This window comes from Amblyraja radiata, unplaced genomic scaffold (assembly GCF_010909765.2).
Source record: "Amblyraja radiata isolate CabotCenter1 unplaced genomic scaffold, sAmbRad1.1.pri S143, whole genome shotgun sequence".
NCBI lineage: Eukaryota > Metazoa > Chordata > Chondrichthyes > Rajiformes > Rajidae > Amblyraja > Amblyraja radiata.
This window is the reverse complement of record NW_022630129.1, coordinates 151,278-174,591: the sequence shown is the minus strand read 5'-3', so window position 1 is coordinate 174,591 and position 23,314 is coordinate 151,278. Positions and strand designations below refer to the sequence as shown.

Here is a 23,314-nt window from a genome sequence, read left to right as displayed (position 1 = left end):
TCCCCTCTCCCCCCTCTCCTCCCCCCCCCTCTCCTCCACCCTCTCCTCTCCTCCCCCGCCTCTCCCCCCCTCTCCTCTCCTCTCCCCTCTCCTCTCCTCTACCTCCTCCCTCCTCACCTCTCCCCGCTCCACTCCCCCCCTCTCCTCTTCCCCTCCTCTCCCCCCTCTCCTCCCCCCTATCTCTACCCTCTTTTTCTCCCCCTCCTCCCCTCCATCCCCTCCCCCACCATCCCTACTCTAAACCCCCCTCCCCTCCACACACCCCTACCCCTTCACTCCACCTCCCTGCTCCCCACCTCTCCCCCTCACCTCACCTCATCCCCCTCTCAGCACAACCTCTCTCTCCCCCTCTCCCCCTCTCCCCCCCTCCCCCCCCCTCCCCCCCCCTCTCTCCCCCTCTCTCCCCCTCTCCCCCTCTCTCCCCCTTTTCTCTCCCCCCTTTCTCTCCTCCCTTTCACTCCCCCTTTCTCTCCCCCATTCACTCCCCCCTTTCCTCCCCCTCCCCCTCTCTCCTCCCCTATCACCCCTCTCCCTTCTCTTCTCGCCCCCTCTCTCCCTCCCCTCTTTTTCTCCTCCTCCTCCCCTCCATCCCCTCCCCCACCGTCCCTCCCCTAAACCCCCCTCCACACACCCCTACCCCCTTCCCTCCACCCTTCCTCCCCGACCCTGCTCCCCACCTCTCCCCCTCCACTCACCTCACCCTCCTCTCAGCACACCCTCTCTCTCCCCTTCGCTCTCCCCCTCTCCACCCCTCTCTCCCCCTCTTCCCCCTCTCTCGCCCCCTCCCCCTCTCTCCTCCCCCTCTCTCCTCCCCTCTCTCCTCCCCCTCTCTCCTCCCCCTCTCTCCTCCCCCTCTCTCCTCCCCCTCTCTCCTCCCCTCTCTCCTCCCCCCTCTCTCCTCCCCCTCTCTCCTCCCCCTCTCTCCTGCCCTCTCTCCTCCCCCCTCTCTCCTCCCCCTCTCTCCTCCACCTCGCTCCTCCCCTCTCTCCTCCACCCTCTCTCCTCTCCCCTCTCTCTCTCCCCCCCTCTCTCTCCTCTCCTCCCCTCCGTGCCCTCCCCCACTCTCCCTCCCATAAACCCCCTCCCCTCCACACCCCTAACCCTCTATGGGGTAAAAGGAGCAAATTAATAATATTAATATAATATCAAGGGGGGTAATTAGCGTGAGCGCGGGGGCCGGGGGGATAGTTAGTGTGTGTGACGCTGCATGCCGCCTCTTCCCCCCCCCCACAACCGCACGTTGGGGGGGCAGACCCAACGGGTCTGCACTTGGTCTAGTATTATTTATATTTATTGACACGTATCATGGAGGGAGTATAGGAGCATAAGGCCTTAAATGCAGAAAATCAACAGGGCGCTCCATTCACCCCTCTCTCATCTTCCATACCACCTTTTGCCCTACAGCTCATGGCATAAAACCGTAGTGGATTTCTACGGATGACTAATGGAGAAGGGTAGGGGGCCTGAAATAAACTTTGTACCCACTGATAACATTCCTCTGAGGCCCAGCGTATACAGACATGAACTCTTTGTGTTGTGAACCATGTCTTCCAAGATGCGTACGTAGAGTGAATCATTTCTCAAGTTCTGTTTCACAAGTGTTGTTCAAATCCGTGTTCAAGCCGCAATGTGTTATCTGTGCCAAGGTTTGATGCCACGAGAGCATGAAGCCCAGAAAATTGAAGATCCATTTGGAGTCTTGTTACAGCAACCTGGCGGGAAGGGCGTGGACTATTTCAAACGAAAATAAGTCGCACTCATGGGTTCCCACATCCACAGTCAAAAACGCACAACAGAGGTACAACGGACACGACTCGTGGTTTTTGTTTGAAGTTCTCATATTTTCTAAGGTTAATTAAAATTTCCTGTTAAAGACTTAGAAACATAGACACATAGAAAATAGGTGCAGGAGAAAGCCATTCGGCCCTTCGAGCCACCACTGCCATTTATTGTGATCATGGCTGATCGTCCCCTGTCAATCACCCGTGCCTGCCTTCTCCGCATATCCCATGACTCCACTAGCCCCTAGAGCTCTATCTAACTCCCTCTTAAATCCATCCAGTGACTTGGCCTCTACTGCCCTCTGTGGCAGGGAATTCCATAAATTCACAACTCTCTGGGTGAAAAATGTCTTCTCACCTCAGTCTTAAATGACCTCCCCTTTATTCTAAGATTGTGTCCCCTGGTTTTGGACTCGCCCAACATTAGGAATATTTTTCCTGCATCTAGTTTGTCCAGTAATTTTATACGTTTCTATGTGTCTATAAGAAACCCCCCCGCCCTCTCATCATTCAATACTCCAGTGAATACAAGCCTAGTCTTTTCAATCTTTCCTCATATGACAGTCCCGCCATCCCAGGGATCAATCCTTTGAACCTCCGCTGCACTGCCTCAATCACAAGGATGTCCTTCCTCAAATTAGGAGACCAAAACTTCCAGACAGACAGGACCCAGGGTCAGGATCAATCCTGGGTCTCTGGCGCTGTGAGGCATCAACTCTACCGCTGCACCGTGTTGCCCCATACTTGTCCAATGCATATGGATCAACTGGCAGACAAACACCAGAGACATTATAATATTAGACCTTGTTTCTGAAATAAAAAGTGTTTACTTGATAATCTTCATGTAAAGTGGGCCTATGGGGAAGAGTGCTCATAATGTGATGGTTTTTTACTTTGTGTTTGAAATTGGCGTCGTTAAATTTACACCGAGGATGTCATGCTGTATCCAGCTCATCCACTCTTCTAGCTTTCTTCCCTGGTTTCCCGCCCCCCCCTCCCCCCCCCCCTCGTGCCTCATAATTAGGCTGAAGAAGGGTCCCAACCCCAAATGTTGCTTATTCATGTCCTATAGAGATACCCGCTGAGTTACTCCTGCTCCATATAACCATATAACCATATAACAATTACAGCACGGAAACAGGCCATCTCGGCCCTACAAGTCCGCGCTGAACAATTTTTTTCCCTTAGTCCCACCTGCCTGCACTCATACCATAACCCTCCATTCCCTTCTCATCCATATGCCTATCCAATTTATTCTTAAATGATACCAACGAACCTGCCGCCACCACTTCCACTGGAAGCTCATTCCACACTGCTACCACTCTCTGAGTAAAGAAGTTCCCCCTCATGTTACCCCTAAACTTCTGTCCCTTAATTCTGAAGTCATGTCCTCTTGTTTGAATCTTCCCTATTCTCAAAGGGAAAAGCTTGATCACATCAACTCTGTCTATCCCTCTCATCATTTTAAAGACCTCTATCAAGTCCCCCCTTAACCTTCTGCGCTCCAGAGAATAAAGACCTAACTTATTCAACATATCTCTGTAACTTAGTTGTTGAAACCCAGGCAATATTCTAGTAAATCTCCTCTGAACTCTCTATTTTGTTGACATCCTTCCTATAATTGGGCGACCAAAATTGTACACCATACTCCAGATTTGGTCTCACCAATGCCTTGTACAATTTTAACATTACATCCCAGCTTCTATACTCAATGCTCTGATTTATAAAGGCTAGCATACCAAAAGCTTTCTTTACCACCCTATCTATATGAGATTCCACCTTCAAGGAACTATGCACGGTTATTCCCAGATCCCTCTGTTTAACTGTATTCTTCAATTCCCTACCATTTATCATGTACGTCCTATTTTGATTTGTCCTGCCAAGGTGTAACACCTCACATTTATCAGCATTAAACTCCATCTGCCATCTTTCAGCCCATTTTTCCAAATGGCCTAAATCACTCTGTAGACTTTGGAAATCCTCTTCATTATCCACAACACCCCCTATCTTGGTATCATCTGCATACTTACTAATCCAATTTACCACCCCTTCATCCAGATCATTGATGTACATGACAAACAACAAAGGACCCAACACAGATACCTGAGGCACCCCACTAGTCACCTGCCTCCAACCCGACAAACAGCCATCCACCATTACCCTCTGGCTTCTCCCATTCAGCCACTGCTGAATCCATCTTGCTATTCCTGCATTTATACCCAACAGTTTAACCTTCTTAACCAATTTATGACTCTTTATGACTTATTTAGGGAGGAGTCTGAAGAACGGTCCCACCTCTAAACGTCAACTATTTGTGTTCTCCAGAGATGCTGTCTGAACAGCTGGGTTACTCCAGGACGTTTATGCAAGCCAATATCTGCAGTTCATTGTTTCTATGTAATATGAATCGTGCCTTAAATATGAATTGTAATAGAATATGTGTCGCACGTAACCAGTGAGAAAAACATGAACTTATGTAAATGAGAAAGGTGGCTGAAGGTAAATGTGAGTCTCATAAACAGAGAGGCATGCAAATGTATACTGGGGAAAGACAGAAAAAGCTGGACTAGCTCAGTAGGTCAGATAGCATCTCTGGAGAAAAGGAATGTGGCATTTCGACTCGAGTCCCTTCTTCAGACTGAGGGCCAGGGGAAGGGGGAATGAGATATATAGATGGCGATGTAATGAGATAGAAAAATGAATGAAAGATATGCAGATAAGTAACGATGAAAAGGGAATCGGGCCATTGTCAGCTGTGCTGGGTGAAAACAAGTTACAGACAATGAGACTCAACAAGACGACTGCGAGGTGGAGTGATGGGGAACGAGGTGATGCAAGGTTTACTTGAAGTTAGATAAATTAATATTCATATAATGACAAGGCAGGGGAATTACATAACTGATTTATGTCGTCATCACAGTAGATCTGCTCTGAACCCAGACAGCAGGTAAATCTGCACCAGCAATATATTTCCCACAGCCTGTCCAATCCAGCTCTGTTCCTTGTGAGAATTTGTCGGAACCTGACATTTCCAGCCTAAAATACATTCTCTATTACAGATTACCTGTAAACTAAGCGATCTAGAAGTTACATTGCAAATCAACAACACCACAGCTGTGGCGAAGATCGACACTGGAACTCGTAATAATCTAAGTCCCAGGCTGAGTTTTCCAGGGTCCAGAACACGGAAACTGTGATAAACACGAAAACATCATTAATTCCATTTGGGGGAGGAGAGGTTCGCCCAGTTCGCAGGGTTGACCTTCAGTGCCATCTGGCGACACGTGCACAAGCTGAACTTTTTAAATTGTTTCAGGCAAGGTAACGCCTCTACTTGGCACTGATGCCAGCCAGGACACGGGGTTGATCAGCACTGCAGAAGAGGTGCACCAAGTTTCCTCCACAAAAGAATCCACTGAACAAATTCTCGCTCAGTATAAGAACTTCTTGACAATAAGCTTGGCAAACTACCACTCAAATATGAACACACATATGTTATACGCCTCCCGGATCCAAATCCAGTCCGGGTCTTACCTTACAGTCACCATATGTTACTAACGTTTTTAGCCACTAGTCGTTAGTCAGGATGTAGTCACGGTGGTGACTACTTGTAGTGTAACTTAACTATTTGCTAATAAACTAGTTGGACCTTTAGTTAGTGTATTCTTTATTAGCTCTACAATTACAGAAGAGACAAACAAATCTGTCAAGAATATGAAAGGAGGATAGCTAAGGCCAATAGTATTAACACATTAAAATACATTTAGACGGGTGCATGGTTAGGAAATTGTAGAGGGATATGGGTCAAATGCAGGCAGCTGGGACTAATGAGAACAGCATCTTGGTCGACATAGGCAAGTTGGGGCAAGGGCCTGTTTCCGTGCTGAATGACTATCGCTTGACTATTCGGCGAATGAGGGAATGAAGGAAATAATTATTTATTATCAGCTGTTAACACTATTACGTTTATCAAGAAAAGAGGCAGAGCACTTGGTTGGACCAAAGCAGATTGTTAGGCGCTCCCCCCCCTGGTGAATGCTATGTACTTACCTCTCCGTTTCTCTCCCAAGTACAGGCCTCGTGGCTGTGAGTCTGGAATCGAGGGGTTAAAGGCTCCTGTACCCGATTGGCCAAGCTGCGTCAGGTGACGGGTGACTCATCTGAAGTATAAATACGAGAGCTTCCCAGAACCCTTCTCTTCGTCGTGGACTCTGACTGATGAGCAGACTGTTGGTGGGGGCCGAGGCAGCCTGACCACATGGCATAGAACTTTGTGTATTTTCACCATTCCTTGTTAAAGATATTGAATTGGGACGGATACGGGCTGACCTTAGAGTTTTCGTGTATTTTGGTTTCAGGGTTGTATCTCTTTGGGCAGGTTTTGGGATCTCCGGTTCGACGGCCCATGGCGTGGCTGGCTGGAGCATTGTTAAATTGTTTGTCGGTTTATCCATATCCCTGACTGGGTTATTTAAATCAGGTTTGAGTTTTGTGTTCCAATGAATAATTAAAACAGTTTTTTTGAACCTGAACCTGGTTTTTGACTTGTGTTACGTGGCTCTGAAGTACTTGCATTCGGGAGTCGTAACAAAATGGGGGCTCGTCCTAAGTTTTGAGGACCCTAGACGTTTTTAGGGGGGGGTTTTGGTAGGCTTCTGGACTGAGGAAGTCTGTGTGTTGTGGGGGAATTTTTTCTTCCCTGTTTGTGGTAGCATTAGTGCCCAGGTTTTAGCTGGTGGTTTGGGGCTACATTAGAATGGAATTTAAGGTGAAAGAATTTGTTGAGGCTCCTAGTCGGGAGTTGTTTGATAGATGTACGAAGGAGCATTTGATTTTGCTGGCTGAGAACTATGCCGTCACTATTGACAAGCATTCAAAGAAACACTCCATTAAATCGGAGTTGTGGGCTGCGTTGGTGGAGGGTGGGGTTTTGCCTGGTGGTGCAGACAGTCCCCCACCTTCTGTTCAGCCAGTTCAGAACATGGAGGCCGTCATTAAACTGAAGGAGATGGAGCTTGAGTCACAGAGAATTGCCTCTTTGTTAAAAGAGAAAGAGCTCATGCATGTTCTTGAAATGAAACGGCTTGAGGAGGAAACCAAAAGGGCTGAATTTCAGCTGCGGGAAAAAGAAATAGATAATTCCTGGGTTTCTTCTAGGGAACGGGAGTTTGATATGAGCAAGAACATCCGCCTGGTTCCTCCGTTTCGTGAGGAGGATGTGGACAAGTATTTCACAGTGTTTGAACGGGTGGCTTTTTCCTTGAAGTGGCCTAGGGACGTGTGGACCTTGCTATTGCAGTGTGTCCTTGTGGGTAAAGCACGGGAGGTGTACTCGTCTTTATCTGTTGAAAGCAGTCTGGACTATGAGTGTGTGAAGTCTACAGTATTAAGGGCTTATGAATTAGTTCCAGAGGCGTACCGGCAGAAGTTCCGGCACTTTAGGAAGTTTGATAGTCAGACTTATGTGGAGTTTGCTAGGGAGAAGGAGGCACTTTTTGACAGGTGGTGCGCTTCTCAAGGAGTGAAGGATTTTGAGCTACTGCGGGCCTTGATGATTATGGAAGACTTTAAGAACTGTCTCCCTGAGAGGGTTACTACTTACCTTAATGAGCAGAAGGTGAATGAGGTATCTAAGGCTGCGGTGTTGGCAGATGAGTATGTATTGACTCATAAATCTGATTTTGTTGGACGGTCCTATAGTTTTGGTGCACGGCCGGTTGATCGTGGTGGTGTCGCCGGTGGCAGTGTCAAAGCTGTTTCTGTGCCTGCAAGTGGCAGCACGTTGATACAGGGGGAGGTCCGAGCTGATAGGGTTGACGGAAATGTGAGGACAAATGAAGGTCCTGTGTGCTACTATTGTAGATGGAGAGGGCACATGTTAAAGTCGTGTCCCGTTCTGAAGCAGAAAAATGCAAAGCCTGTGGCTTTGGTGAGTGCACAGAAGGCACCTGTCGTACCTGAGGTGCCTGAGTCTGATGAGTGTAGGAATTGTTCTGCGTTCATCATGAATGGTTTTGTTTCTCTAGAGGATGGGGGTGATAGAGTTCCAGTATCCATCTTGAGTGATACTGGTGCTACTCAGTCCTTTATATTGGATGATGTACTGCCGTTTTCTGGGGAATCATCGGTTGGGTCAAGTGTCCCAGTGGTAGGATTCGGGATGGATGACATGGTAGTGCCTTTGCATACCGTGCGTCTCGAGTCCGAGTTGGTTTCAGGCCGGGTAACTGTTGGGTTACGGCCGTGTTTTCCCTTTGAGGGAGTTTCTGTGATTTTGGGGAATGACTTGGCAGGAGGTAGAGTTTTAGTCACTCCTGAGGTGACGGCTGTTCCGATGGTGCAGAGTCCTGATAGATTGGCTATGCAGCATCCAAAGGTCTTCGCAGCTTGTGCTGTCACGAGGGCTATGGCTAAGAGCCAGGCGAAGTTTGAGGATGTGGTGGACCTGAGTGAGAGCATTTTTGGGGATCAGGATGATAGATCCTGTGTTGTGAAGGGTGTTTCTCCATCTCAAGATGGGATAGTGTCTGGAAATGTGCCGGTGTCACTGTCACGTGACCGGCTGGTTGAGGAGCAAAAGAGTGATCCAGGTTTATCTGATCTGTGCGACTGCGCAGTGCCTGAGGGGGATATGGATTCCACAGCAAAGGGGTATTTTCTAAGGGATGGCTTACTGATGCGAAAGTGGTCTCCCTTGGATATATCTGGGCATGATGATTGGAGCGTGGTTGATCAGATTGTGATGCCTCGTCGGTATAGGGACGAGATTCTCTGTTTGGCTCATGATGGTCCTCTGGGTGGACATTTGGGGGTCAATAAGACATATGACCGCATCTTACGGAATTTTTTTTGGCCAGGGTTGAAAAAGGACGTGAAACAGCACTGCAGGTGTTGTCACATTTGCCAGGTGGCAGGAAAGCCGAACCAATCGATTGTTCCTGTGCCTTTATATCCAATCCCTGTGGTCGGTGAGCCGTTTGAGCGGATTCTAGTTGATTGTGTGGGCCCTCTACCTCGGACAAGGGTGGGCAACAAGTTTTTATTAACAATTATGTGTGCGACTACCCGCTTTCCGGAGGTGGTCCCTTTGCGTAGAATTACTGCCCCTGAAATTGTTAAGTCTCTCACTGTTTTTTTCGTTGTTCGGTTTGCCCAAGGTTGTGCAGAGTGACCAAGGTACCAACTTCATGTCGAAGGTTTTTAGTCAGGTAATGAAGTTGTTAGATATTAAGCATTGTTACTCCAGTGCGTATCATCCTGAGAGCCAGGGAGCTCTCGAGAGGTTTCACCAGACTTTGAAATCTATGTTGAGGACTTACTGCCTGGAGTTTGAAAAAGACTGGGATGAGGGGGTTCATCTAGTTATGTTTGCGGTGCGTGAGGTCGTGCAGGAGTCTTTAGGGTTCAGTCCTGCTGACCTGGTGTTCGCGCATACTGTACGTGGTCCGTTGAGGGTCCTGAAGGAGAAATGGTTGCAGGAGGATACAAAACGTAGTATTTTAGACCACGCCTGTACCTTTCGCTCTAGACTGAGGAGGGCATGCGAACTGGCAATGGGTAATCTTGCCTCTGCTCAGTCTAGGATGAAGGACTGGTTCGACAGGAAGGCTTCTAGTAGGAATTTTTCTCCAGGTGACAAGGTCCTGGTGTTGTTGCCTATTCCTGGTTCCAGTCTGCAGGCTCGGTATAGCGGTCCCTATCAGGTGGTTAAGAAGGTTAGTGAGAGGGATTACGTTATTGGTACCCCTGATCGGAGGCGTAAGACTCAGCTCTGTCATGTTAACATGATGAAACAGTACCATGAGCAGGAGCCTGTGGAGGTTGATGGGTCGGAGCTATGTCCTTCTAAGCCTGTTTTGGCTGCAGTGGTGCTGCCCCCTGACACGGGTGGTGATGTGGGGGAGGCACGGTTGTCTGTGGCAGTGACACAGGGAAAGCTGTGTAACTCTGAGGCTTTGGAGACGCTTCCCTTGCGGTTGGCTCATTTGACTGGAAGTCAGAGGGGTGACCTTATTTAGTTATGTAAAAGTGTGTTTTTTTGTGGTTTTTTTGTGTTTTGATGTGGGGGAAGAGGGCACGGTGCGGGGGATACCGTCCTTCAGCCGCTTCCTGGTGAAGACGCAACTTTTATTCGAGTCGCGTCCTCGCCCCCCCCCCCCCCCCCCCCCCCCCCCCCACCACCAGCGGCCTACCTACTGGATTGGCGTGGACTTTCCTGCGACCAGAGCTCCAGCGGCGGCGGGACAGCGCTGATACATCGCGGGGCTGGCGATGCCTTACCGGGGGTCGCCATCTGGAGCCCGGAGTGCTGGACCTGCGGCACCAACATCATGGAGCTGCGGTTTGCGGAGCTCCCAACGCGGGCGGCGCTGATGGACAGCGCGGGGTCTTGCGACTCTGCCCAGCTCGGCCTGCGGACTCGGGAGCTGCGGACACGGGAGCTGCGGACACGGGAGCTGCGGACTCGGGAGCTGCTGCGGACTCGGGAGCTGCTGCGGACTCGGGAGCTGCTGCGGACTCGGGAGCTGCTGCGGACACGGGAGCTGCTGCGGACACGGGAGCTGCTGCGGACTCGGGAGCTGCTGCGGGCTCGGGAGCTGCGGACTCGGGAGCTGCGGACTCAGGCTGCGGGAGGCGGCTGATCAGGAGGTCCGGGCCGCTGAGGAGGAGGATGTTCACCGTCGGGGATCGGCGTCGGCGTTCCACCAGCCCGGCGTGAGGGCCTGGACATCGGGCCGCCCGGGGCGGCGACTGCGGGTGCTAGGAAGGCCTCGAACACGAGTGAACATCTGGGAAGAACGGAGGGGAGGCTGGCTGGACTATGGTGCCTTCCTCACCTTGGTGCCACTGTGTTATGTTGTGTCGTGGACTTTCAGTGTTTGTGCTTTTTTTTAAATTCTATTTTATTTTTAATATGTTTTATTATTTATTATTATTTATTTATTTTTATTTTTATGATACTGCCTGTAAGGGAAATTCATTTCGTTGTCTCTAACTGAGACAATGACAATAAATTTGAATACAATACAATACAATACAAGACCTGCTTGCTTTGGTGAAGTCAAATGTGTCACTGTTCTCGGATGTGCCTTCTCAGACGTCTGTGCTGCAGCATGACATTGACGTGGCCGGTGCTACGCCAATTAAACAGCATCCGTATCGGGTCAACCCTGACAAGCGTCATCGTCTAAGGAGTCAGGTTGACTATATGCGGCGGCATGGCATTGCTGAACCTAGTTGTAGCCCGTGGAGTTCTCCGTGTCTACTGGCTACGAAGGCTAATGGGGAGGACAGGTTTTGCACGGACTTTCGGAAAGTGAATGGTGTAACTAAGCCGGATTGCTATCCTCTTCCACGGATGGAGGATTGCATGGATCGTGTGGGAAGTGCATCTTTTGTGTCTAAGTTGGACTTGTTAAAAGGCTATTGGCAAGTCCCTTTGACTAGGCGGGCGAGGGAGATCTCTGCGTTCGTTACGCCTGATGACTTTCTTCAGTACACGGTAATGGCATTTGGGATGCGCAATGCGCCGTCAACCTTCCAACGGTTGGTGAACATTGTATTGTCTGGTTTGTCCTTCTGTGAGGCATATCTTGATGATTTGTTTGTGTGCTCCAGGTCGTGGATCGAACACATCGGTCATCTGAAGGAGGTATTTCATCGTCTAGCGGAGGCAAACCTAACGATCAATCTGGGGAAGTGTGAGTTTGGCCAGGCCACGGTAACGTATCTGGGTAAAGTAGTGGGCCGGGGTCAGGTTCGCACTCTCAAGGAAAAGGTGGGGCATATCGTCGCATTTCCTGCTCCAACCTCTAGGACTGAACTCCGTAGGTATCTGGCTATGGTTGGGTACTATAGAGGATTCTGTCCAAACTTCTCTGCGGTGGCTGCCCCTTTGACGGATTTGCTGAGTCCGAAGGTAGCTTTTGTGTGGTCCGCAGAGTGTCAACAAGCCTTTGATCAGACCAAAAGTCTTCTGGTGCGTGCACCTGTGCTTGCGGCACCTGATTTTGAGCGTCCATTTAAGCTGGCAGTAGATGCTAGTGATCGTGGGGTTGGTGGAGTTCTTCTACAGGATGATTCAGATGGGGTGGAGCATCCAGTTTCGTACTTCTCTACGAAGTTTAATCGTCATCAGAAGTGGTACTCCACCATTGAGAAAGAAACCCTTGCGGTTGTAATGTCTCTGACTCATTTCGAGGTTTATGTTGGCTCCTCGAATGTCCCTGTCATCGTACTCACGGATCATAATCCTTTGGTATTCTTACAGAATATGCGGAATAAGAACCGGCGGTTAATGAGCTGGAGTTTGCAGCTGCAAGTTTACAACTTGGAGATCAGACATATCCGTGACAAAGATAATGTATTGGCTGATGCATTGCCGCGCCAGTGATGTCTGTGTTACTGAATAGTTGCTGAAATTTGGTGGTGTTTTTTTTGTTCATTTTCAGAAACTTATTCAGTATCTTTGGGTGGGGGTGTTAGGCGCTCCCCCCCCCCCCTGGTGAATGCTATGTACTTACCTCTCTGTTTCTCTCCCAAGTACAGGCCTCGTGGCTGTGAGTCTGGAATCGAGGGGTTAAAGGCTCCTGTACCCGATTGGCCAAGCTGCGTCAGGTGACGGGTGACTCATCTGAAGTATAAATACGAGAGCTTCCCAGGATCCTTCTCTTCGTCGTGGACTCTGACTGAAGCAGTCTGTTGGTGGGGGCCGAGAAAGCCGGACCACATGGCATAGAACTTTGTGTATTTTCACCATTCCTTGTTAAAGATATTGAATTGGGACGGATACGGGCTGACCTTAGAGTTTTCGTGTATTTTGGTTTCAGGGTTGTATCTCTTTGGGCAGGTTTTGGGATCTCCGGTTCGACGGCCCATGGCGTGGCTGGCTGGAGCATTGTTAAATTGTTTGTCGGTTTATCCATATCCCTGACTGGGTTGTTTAAATCAGGTTTGAGTTTTGTGTTCCAATGAATAATTAAAACTGTTTTTTTGAACCTGAACCTGGTTTTTGACTTGTGTTACGTGGCTCTGAAGTACTTGCATTCGGGAGTCGTAACACAGATACATTCCAATGTCACAGCACAGCGGTATGAATATTGAGTAGGAAGGAACTGCAGATGCTGGTTTAAACTGAAGATAGACACAAAAACCTGGAGTAACTCACCGGGACAGACAGCTTCCATGGAGAGAATGTATGGGTGACATTTCGGATCTGGAGTCTAACTTCAAGTAACCCTGGCATTCCCTCCCTCTGCATTTAGGAGGAACCCATAGGTGATGTCGACACACCCCCAGCACCGTCCCAGACCCTGCTCCATGTCACCCTCCCTCCAGCCACTCCCATCTCCTCTCCTTGCATTCACATTCTGTGAGGCAACGAGCAACACAAACAAGCCAGACAGGTAGAGGCAACACGTAACGCAGACAAGCCGAATAAGGTACAGAGTTCCCAGCGTCGGAGACCGCTCTCCTCTGCGCCTCCTTGCTCAGGACGAAGCGCCCCCACCTCCCAGCGGCTTCCTGAACCATCACCGTGCGCCCATTGCCGGTGGGCGACTCGCCGGAGGCCCGCAGGATCTCTCTGAGGGTCTGATGGACCAGCCTTTCCCGGCCTCCCGCCGGGCCCTGCTGTCGCCTCCGACCCCTACCTCCTCCTGGCTGCCGTGGCCGCGGTCTACGGATCCGGCTGGTCCCTGACCTGGGCCGCTCTACCCGTCGCCGCGTTGCTAGCCCTGATCTACCTGGCCTGCCGCCAGGTCTGCGGCGAGTTCGTGAGGCAAAAGTTGGAGGCGGACATTGAGTGGGGAGGACGGGGGTGGGGTTCTGAGTTGTGGAGGAGGTAGGGGGCTGGGGCCTGCGGAAGATGATGGCAGCGCTGGATGAAGAGGAACAGCCGGGTCAGGTATGGGGAAGGTGTGTCGTGTAGAGAGGGGAGGGGAAGTTTACATCCACGGTGTGGAGCGGATGGGCTGTCCTTGTGGGGTGGGGGTGGGATGGGGATCACCTCCAGCCACCCCCCCCCCTCCGGTACCAGCATCGAGCGGGATCCTGTCTCTGGACCAACCTCAAGGAGAGGGCAACAACCGGTACGTAAGTGTCGACACACTCACAGCATCGTCCCAGTCCCTGCTCCCTCTCACCCTTCCTGCTGCCCATCCCCTCTCCATGCATTCAAAGCAGGGCAGGCAACAAGGGACACATGTACAGACAAGATGAAGTAGTCTGAAGGAATAGGTGAATAGTCTGAAGAACCGGCTAGACCAGAAACGTCGCCTATTCCATCGCTCAAAAGATGCTGCCGCACCCGCTGAGTCTCTCCAGCATTTTTATCTACCTTCGATTTTTCCAGCATCTGCAGTTCTTTCTAAAACAATTGTCCACAATGATGTGGGTCGGAGAATCGGGACTGTAACCCAGTTTATGGAAGGGCTGTTCAGAAACCTGGTAACAGCGGGGACGAAGCTGTCCCCTGATTCAGGTACAAGGGAATGTTGTTCCTGCAGTTTGGGTGCGGCCTCACTCAGGCGGAGAAGGAAGCTCTGGACAGAAAGAGTGGAGTAGGATTTGCAAGGGGAATTAAAAGGTTTAGCAACTGGGAGATCCAGCAGGTCTTGGCAGACCCAGTGCAAGTATTCGCGAAGCGGTTTCCTTGTCTAAAGTGGCCGATATTTTGAAAGCCACACTGGGACCATCGAACGTGTAGATGGCAATTAAAATACATTTACACAGGTTCATGGATAGGAATGTATTGGAGCAATATGGGCAAAGTGTGGGACCTGCGCTAATGGGACATCTGGTGTGGATGGGAACGATGGGTTGAATGACCTGTTCCTCTGCTCGCTGACTCGATGAGATTAGCGGAGATGAATGTGAATCTATGTCTCAATTGTCCTTTCCCTCTCTGCAGATCGGGATTCCTCTGTATCTCCCTCTTCAGGCTGGAGCTCCTCCACCCCCATCACTGATAACCACGAGTGAGTGACATTTCGGGTCAAGAGGTAGATACAAAGCTGGAGAAAGTCAGCGGGTGTTGCAGCATCTATGAAGCGAAGGAATGGGGAACGTTTCGTGTCGAGACCCTTCATCAGACTGAATGGGAGACGTTTCGGGTCGAGACCCTTCATCAGACTGAATGGGAGACGTTTAGGGTCTGGACCTTTCTTCAGGTCAAGACTATCTGCTGACATGTCTGAAGAAGGGTTTCGACCCGCAACTTTTAGAAACATAGAAACACAGAAAATAGGTGCAGGAGTAGGCCATTCGGCCTGCACCGCCATTCGATATGATCATTTTTTTTATTTTTTTTAAATTTATATAGCACATTTTTAGTCAACTTGCATTGACCCCAAAGTGCTTCACATAATTACATCCACACACACAGGCAAAGGTGGGTGAAGTGTCTTGCCCAAGGACACGCACAGGCAAAGGTGGGTGAAGTGTCTTGCCCAAGGACACAACGACAGTATGCACTCCAAGCGGGATTCGAACCAGCTACCTTCCGGTTGCCAGCCGAACACTTAGCCCATTGTGCCATCTGTCGTCCTGGCTGATCATCCAACTCAGTATCCCATCCCTGCCTTCTCTCCCTTGAGCCTCACATCCGCCACGTCATTAAAACCTCCTTCTTGCACCTCCGCAACATCGCCAAACTCAGACCCTCTCTCACACCTCCTCTGCTGAAAGACTCATCCATGCCTTCATCTCCTCCCGACTGGACTACTGCAACTCACTTCTCCTTGGCATCAGCTCCACCTACATCAACCGACTCCAACTGGCCCAGAACGCAGCCGCCCGACTCATCACCCACACCAAATCCTGGCATCACATCACTCCAGTCCTCAAACAACTTCACTGGCTTCCCATCTCCCACCGGATCACCTACAAAATCCTGGTCCTCACCTACAAAGCCCTCCACCATCTGCCCCCCCCCCCCCCCCCATATCTCACTGACCTCCTCTCCCCCTACCAACCATCACGGTCCCTCAGATCCACATCAGCCGGTCTCCTCTCCATCCACAAGTCCAACCTCCGCAGTTTTGGGGACAGAGCCTTCTGCAGGGCAGCTCCCAGGCTCTGGAACTCCCTCCCCCAACTGATCCGCAATTCCGTGTCCCTCACCATCTTCCAGTCCCGCCTCAAGGCCCATCTCTTCACCTCTGCCTATCCTTAGCCCCACATCCCCCTCCCTTTTCATCTGTGCTTGAATTGCCTCATATTGTGTTTTGAATTGAATTCTGTCTTTACTTTGTGTACTAGTCATGTCTCTACTATTTACTTCATCTCCCTTACATGTTTTTCCTCTACCTGCTAAATTTTTGTAAGGTGTCCTTGAGACTCTTGAAAGGCGCCCATAAATAAAATGTATTATTATTATTATTATTATTATTATTATTATTATTATTATTATTATTATTATTATTATTATTATTATTATTATTATTATTATTATTATTATTATTATTATTATTATTATTATTATTATTATTATTATTATTATTATTATTATTATTATTATGCCTCACAAGTGATAGGAGCAGAATGAGACCATCCGGTTCATCAAGTCTATTCCTCCATTCAATCATGGCTGATCTATCTTACCCTCTTAACCCCATTCCCATGACTTACCCCATAACCCCTGACACCCATACTAATCAATAATCTATCTATCTCTTCCTTAAAAAGATCCACAGCCTACTGTGGCAGTGAATTCCACAGATTCACCACCCTCTGATTAAAGAAATTCCTCCTCATCTCCTTCCCAAAGGAACGTCCTTTTATTCTGAGGCTAAGGCCTCCGGTCCAAGCATGGCAAGCTTTCCTTCGCACTATGCCTGATATAGCTGCTTTTAGTCTTTTTTGTTTTTGTTTTAGAGATACAGCGTGGAAAGTCTACCCTGACCAGCGATCCACACACCCTACCACTATCCTGCACACACTAGGGACAATTTACTATTTTACTAAGCTATTTAGCCTACAAACCTGGATGTCTTTGGAGTGTGGGTGGAAGCTGGAGCACTTGGAGAAAGACAACGCAGGTCACGGGGAGAACGTACAAACTCCGTACAGATAGCACCCGTAGTCGGGATTGAACCTGGGCCTCTGGTGCGGTGAGGCAGCAACTCTACCGCTGCACCACCGTGCTGCCCCTCAGCTGCTCCACCTCTCAGTCAGACCATTTATCTCGGCACCATTTAACACCATATAACCATATTACATATAACACTACCATTTACCTACGCCATATTATCAATTCTGTAATATCAAGGCCAGTCACCTCGGCGTTGAACTGGTCTCATGGACTGGTCTCCGTAGCCACTTGGGCAGAGAATTCCCTGCATTTCCCATCCTCTGGGTGTTAAGCTGCTACAGTTCAGTGAAGTTTGCTTTATATTGAATGATGGATTCTGCGGGCAATTGATGGGAAGTTGTTGCAGAAGGTGAAGGAAATGGAATCAGCTGTGGAAAGGTACAGAGCTGCGCTGTGGCAGTTTCCAGACTGCATCAACTGCTCACAACGATAGAGATAAATAACTCATTTAAGGGCCTGTCCCACTTGGCGATCTTTTTCGGCGACTGCCGGCATCCTATCAGTGTCGCCAAAACATTTTGAACATTTCAAAATCCAGCGACGACAAACCGGTCAACGTTGTTTTCAGTTTCGAGGTACAGCGTGGAAAAACGCTCTTCGGCCCCCCGAGTCCATGCAGACCAACGATCACCCTTACACCAACCGGTAGTCAGGATTGAACCCAGGTATCTGGTGCTGTAAGGCCGTAGCTCTACTCTGCACCACCGTGCTGCCTCTGCTCCTGCTCTCTGGTGGCTTGCTTTGTCCTGTCTGGGGCAGGTTTTGTCTGGGCCACAGCCAGACATAAAAACAGTATTTTTCCACGAGTAGTAGCTCTACTAAACAGCCAAAAGTCTGTAGCCTCTTTTTACACTGGTACTTTATTTCCACATGTTTAAATTATAATGTTTTATTTTTAATGGACAATGGCGCTGAGACAGCAGTAACGTGTGGGCCGAGTGGCCTTTCTCTCTGTGTACCTGCCAGCAGCCGCAGCAGACTATCCACCTTCCAGATAGAGAAACGCATCCCTGGCAGTGACCCGGTCCTAGTTCCCTCTGCTCATTGGGTGCTGACTCCACGCTGTAGCGAATCACCTCCGAGTCAAGGTTGGAGGAGAGAGCGAGATGCGAGGCTTCGGCCGTGGCTTGAATCAGCCCGTTCACGGGGTCTTTCATCGGCCGGCGGAGGCTTCATCATCGGGAGCCTTGATCGCCTCGATGCAGCAGTTTGATTTTATGCTGCAACGGGCGCTGAAAGACCCCGCGAACGGGCAGATTCTGCCCTTAGAAACCGGCTGATAAAGTCCGGATGACAAAACATTGGGGGGGGGGGGGGTTTGTCCCCCACCTCTCAAAGCATGGGGGGGGGGAACAATCCTGTACCCCAAGATTTCCGCCCCTGCACCAAGGGATCAGGGACTGTCAGTAAGTTCTCTCACATGTGTCTTTTGTTGAAAATTAAATATGTTTGGGTGAGTTTATGCATTGTGTAAGAAGAAAATGCTGATGCTGCAGATGCTTTACACCGAAGATGAACACAAATGCAGGAGTAATTTAGTGGGACAGGCAGCATCTTTGGAGAGAAGGAATGGGAGGCGTTTCAGTTTGAGACCCTTCTTCAGACTTGTATTATCGCAAATATTGTATTGACTGGAACAAATGACAAGTTATAAATAGAAAATTGCAAATATGCAGGTGATGGAGGATTGAAACACAATGCTAGAAATACTCGGGTCAGGCAGCAGGTGCGCAGAGACACTTTTTTAAATTGATCATTCATACAATCTGGTCGATGATAAACATGTTTTCAGATGCAAAAATAGGGAAACTGAGGAGAGCTGGATCGGTGGCTGATCTACTTGAATCATCTACAAGTTTCAAACTTGCTGAACCAATCCAGATTACTGATTGTAGAATCAAGAACCTGCAGATGCTGGTTTACCGAGGTAAGACACAAAATGCTGGAGTAACTCAGCATGTCAGGCAGGTCCAGGAATGCTGCCCGACCCACTGAGTTACTCCAGCATTTTATCTTTCTAGAATAATAATAATAATAATAATAATAATAATAATAATAATAATAATAATAATAATAATAATAATAATAATAATAATAATAATAATAATAATAATAATAATAATAATAATAATAATAATAATAATAATAATAACTTTATTTATAAAGCACTTTAAACAACTGCAGTTGCCACAAAGTGCTGTACATGAGAACTCATGGACAAAAAGCTATTACAAACCATTAAAAACCGTAAAACGAAGGACTATAAAAAACACACTAAAAATTAAAAGACATTAAAAGCACTAAGAACAGGAGCAATGCCTCAGCCAGTGTCGAAAGCCAAAGAATAAAAATGTGTTTTTAGGGAGGATTTGAAGATGGACAGTGAGGGGGCCTGTCTGATGTGCAACGGCAGAGTGTTCCAGAGTGCCGGAGCAGCAACAGAAAAGGCTCTATCCCCTCTGAGCTTCCGCTTAGACCTTGGTACCTCAAGGAGCAGCTGATCAGCTGACCTGAGGCACCGGGCAGGAGCATATAGGTGGAGCAGCTCAGAGAGGTAAGGCGGGGCGAGCCCATTCAACGATTTAAAAACAAATAAAATAATTTTGAAATGAACTCGAAAGTGCACTTGGAGCCAGTGAAGGGAGGCCAACATTGGCTTAATGTGCTCCCTCTTTCGAGTTCCGGTCAAAAGGCGAGCAGCAGCATTTTGAACAAGCTGGAGACGAGCCAGTGAAGCTCGTGCGACTCCAGAGTAGAGTGCGTTACAGTAATCCAGCCTAGATGTAATAAAGGCATGGATTACTGTTTCAAAATGCTGCCGCTCGAGAATGGGCTTCACCTTTGCCAGCTTCCTTAGGTGAAAGAAGCTGGACTTAACCACCGCGCCTATTTGTTTATCTAGTTTAAAATCACCGTCCATCCTAAAACCCAGGTTCAAAACGGTTGGCTTTACAGACAATGCCAGTGGACCCAAGTCAACAAAGAATAGAAGTTTATTTTTCATGGCCACTTTATTCAAAATGTGTCAGTTGCCACAAAGCAAGCCTGTGTAAGTAAGCTTGTTCTCTCCCCATCCACGATGCTACATGGAGTAAAGCTGTTGCTCCCAGTATTTCCTGCTGTCATTTGAGATCCATGTTCCTCTCATACCTCTAAAGCATCGACCTTTTCCATGATAACATGCTTGTTATCAATGCTGTATGTAATTGAATAGAATGTCCTGAAATCCATGATCAGCAGGATGTTTTAAGTCTGGTTTGTAGCTAATCCATCTTCTCTCCTGTCTACAGTACTTTCATACTGAAGCTGAACCTGATCTGTCGTCATGTTTTTTTGCTTTGTAGAATAAAGATGCTGCCGTTTACAAATTCATTGAACTGCGAGCGAATAGCAACTGGGGCCATCCAGAATATACTTGCCTCTACCGGTTCCATGTCCACGGAGAAGCAGCGATGTGATTCTGGAGCTCAGCTGCTGCGCCCGCACTCTACAACACAAACAAACTCTACCTAATCTGAATTCAAAGTTGATTTTCCGCAACAATGTCAATTTCTGTCACAAATGTTTATAGTGTTTTAAATTATTTATAATTATTTTATCTTAAATATATTTAGAATGAAACGTCCTTAATTTGAACATATTTTCATTTACGGCGGTGGTTGTGGGGGGAGGCAGGTGTATTGGTGGGGGTGTGAGGACGGGGGATGGGGGGTCAGGTGGGGGGTTGAGGGGGTTGTGGGGAGGGGGTGTTGTGTGGGCTGGGGGGGTGTGGGAGGATGGGGCTTGTGTGGGTGGGGTGGATGTGGGGGTCTGCGGTTGGGGAGGAGGTGTGGGGGGGAGAGGGGGGGGGTATGGGAGGTTGTGGGTGTGGGGGAGGGTGTGTGGGAGGGGGTTGTAGTGGGCTTACTGGTTCCCGGACCCGTCTCCGACCGCACTCCTGGCTCCAGGACCCGGCTCCGGACTCATGTTCTCCAGAGATGCTGCCTGACCCACTGAGTTACTCCAGCACTCTGTGAAACATCACCTATCCATGTTCTCCACAGATGCTGCCTGACCCACTGAGTTACTCCAGCACTCTGTGAAACATCACCTATCCATGTTCTCCGCAGATGCTGCCTGACCCACTGAGTTACTCCAGCACTTTCTGTCTATTTTCCCTTCACCCATCTGCCCAAGCCCACTCTCCCCCTCCTTTCCTATGTTCCTTTCCACCCATAAACCTCTCTCTGCCTTTACATTTCACTCCTCTTTCAAATCTGCTCAACTTATCCACATGCATTTTTCTTCTTCACGTTTTAGTCATAAAAAGAAGCAGTGTGGAAACAGACCCTTCAGCCCAACTTGCCCACACCGACCAACATGTTCCACTCACACACGTTTGGCCCATATCCATCTAAATCTGTCCTATCCATGTATGTGTCGAAATGTCTCTTAAAGTCCCAGTCCCAGCCTTAACTACCTCCTCCTGCAACTCATTCCATACACCCACCACCCTTTGTGTGAAAAAACTCAGATTCATGTTAAATTCTGAAATATTGGTCATAATTTTGGTGCAAAAATGCTCCAAAATAATGTTCAGAATGCATAATTGAGCATCTAAAACCCCTGAGCTTAAGCGGACCCTGGATCCCGGCATCGAGGAACTTCACGCTTCGCGCTCGTGATGTGCGCAGAACGCACATTATTTCACATTAAAATGTTTGTAATCCTGTCATGCCACCCCCCTTTTTGAAAAGCTTCATGTGGGCCTGCTACCCCCAATACCATATGCTCGAATTTTGCACAGTAATCTCTTGTGTGGGACTTTGTCAAAGGCTTTTTAAAAGTCCAGATACACCACATCCATTGGCTCATCGCTTCATCTCTCTCAACACAAAGTAAATTTTGCAACAGAACCACATTTCCAGTGGGCACAGGAACACGGGTTTCGTAGCCCAATCGTGGATTGCTTTCTTCCCCTCTCCTTTCTTTAGCTTTCCAATTCATTCCTGAAGACTTCATGCAGTCTCGTGAGAGGCTTCTCAGAGCCTCTTGCAAAAGTCACCTCCAGCACAAAACTCTGCTTATGCTCATCTGGCCTTGCCTTTCCCCTCCACCAGCCAGCCAGCAGCTTGCTGCCTCTCCTCCTCAGCCTTAAGCCTGGCTCGTGTCAAACCCACAAAGGTGACCGGCCTTGTCATGACCTCTGGCGCTGCCCACCCAGGCACACTGGCGACAGTGCAAGCCCGCCCACCCTCCAGAGCCAGTCATCCCACCGCCACAGACAGACAAAGTGTTTTAGAAGGAACTGCAGATGCTGGAAAATCAACGGTACACAAAAATGCTGGAGAAACTCAGCGGGTGGGGTGCAACAGCATCTATGGAACTTCTTCAAAGTAGGCATACCTTGAGATTTCGCAGTGGAGTAGACAAAGTGTTTTAGAAGGAACTGCAGAAAGACATCTTGCCAATACACAGCCGTGCGCAGTATGCCGGCTGCCCTCCCGTCCCCACTCCCAGAACGTACGGCCAGGGCTACTGTCAGGGGGACGGGTCCGCCACATTGACCAAGCCATGGCTCGCCCTGCAGCCGCTCACTGGTGTGAAGGCGCTAAATTCACCCCTGCCCCTTCACAGAGTCAGTGAGTCTTACAGTAGCGGTGCTCGCTGTGACGACTTGATTGGCAGAGCCGGTAATTGTGACTTTGAACATTTTGTTGAAGATTTTTTTCAACTTCCTGGAAGTTTCAGTTGCATTTGGGCTGAAATGGGAGCAGCATCCTCCTCTTTTCCCTTGAAATAAAGGAAGGCATTTTACTTGACTGGTCCCGTCAACACACACACACGCAGAGTGAGAGAGGGCAGCTCTTATGCAGCTTTTATGCAAAGGTGAAGAGGAAGTTTTATCTTTTCTTTTGAACTTTGAAAATCTCCCAAAAGGGAAGTGCACCGTTCCCAGAGGCACTGCAATACTGGGTTGATGCGTGGAGTGGACGGAGCAAGCCCCTATTCCATCTCCCTGTTCCAAAAATCAATTTAATATATGGTCCCTAGATAAGGGACGTATCAGATATTAAACTGTTTAATTTCAAAATAGACTTTATTCAATTGATAAATATATACAATTCATGAACCATGTGAACAAAAAATTCATCCGACATTTTTCGGAGACTACAAATTGTTCAATACAAAAATCATCTTTTTTTAAATTTTATTTACATTTGTCAAATTCCACCAAACTGTCCCCCACCCATGCCACTCTGTGGCCCCTGTCCAAGTAATAAATATATATTCATTTACATATGAAATATATATTACATTAAATATATATTCAATGTGTGCACAGTGCAAAATTCCATCCGACATTTTCGTAATCTATACAAATTGTTCAATAGCTTATACGTCTTTTACATTCCACGAAAATGTTCCCTAGCCGCTCGCTCTGCACGGGTGAGGCATACAC

At 48.5% G+C, this 23,314-nt stretch overlaps 1 non-coding gene across 1 annotated transcript; it reads right to left on the bottom strand.

Moving 5' to 3' along the window:
* Positions 1-22,790: 22,790 nt before the first annotated feature.
* Positions 22,791-22,972, bottom strand: LOC116969280. The gene has a single exon (XR_004410710.1). It is a non-coding gene; the product is annotated as a U2 spliceosomal RNA (small nuclear RNA).
* Positions 22,973-23,314: the final 342 nt, after the last annotated feature.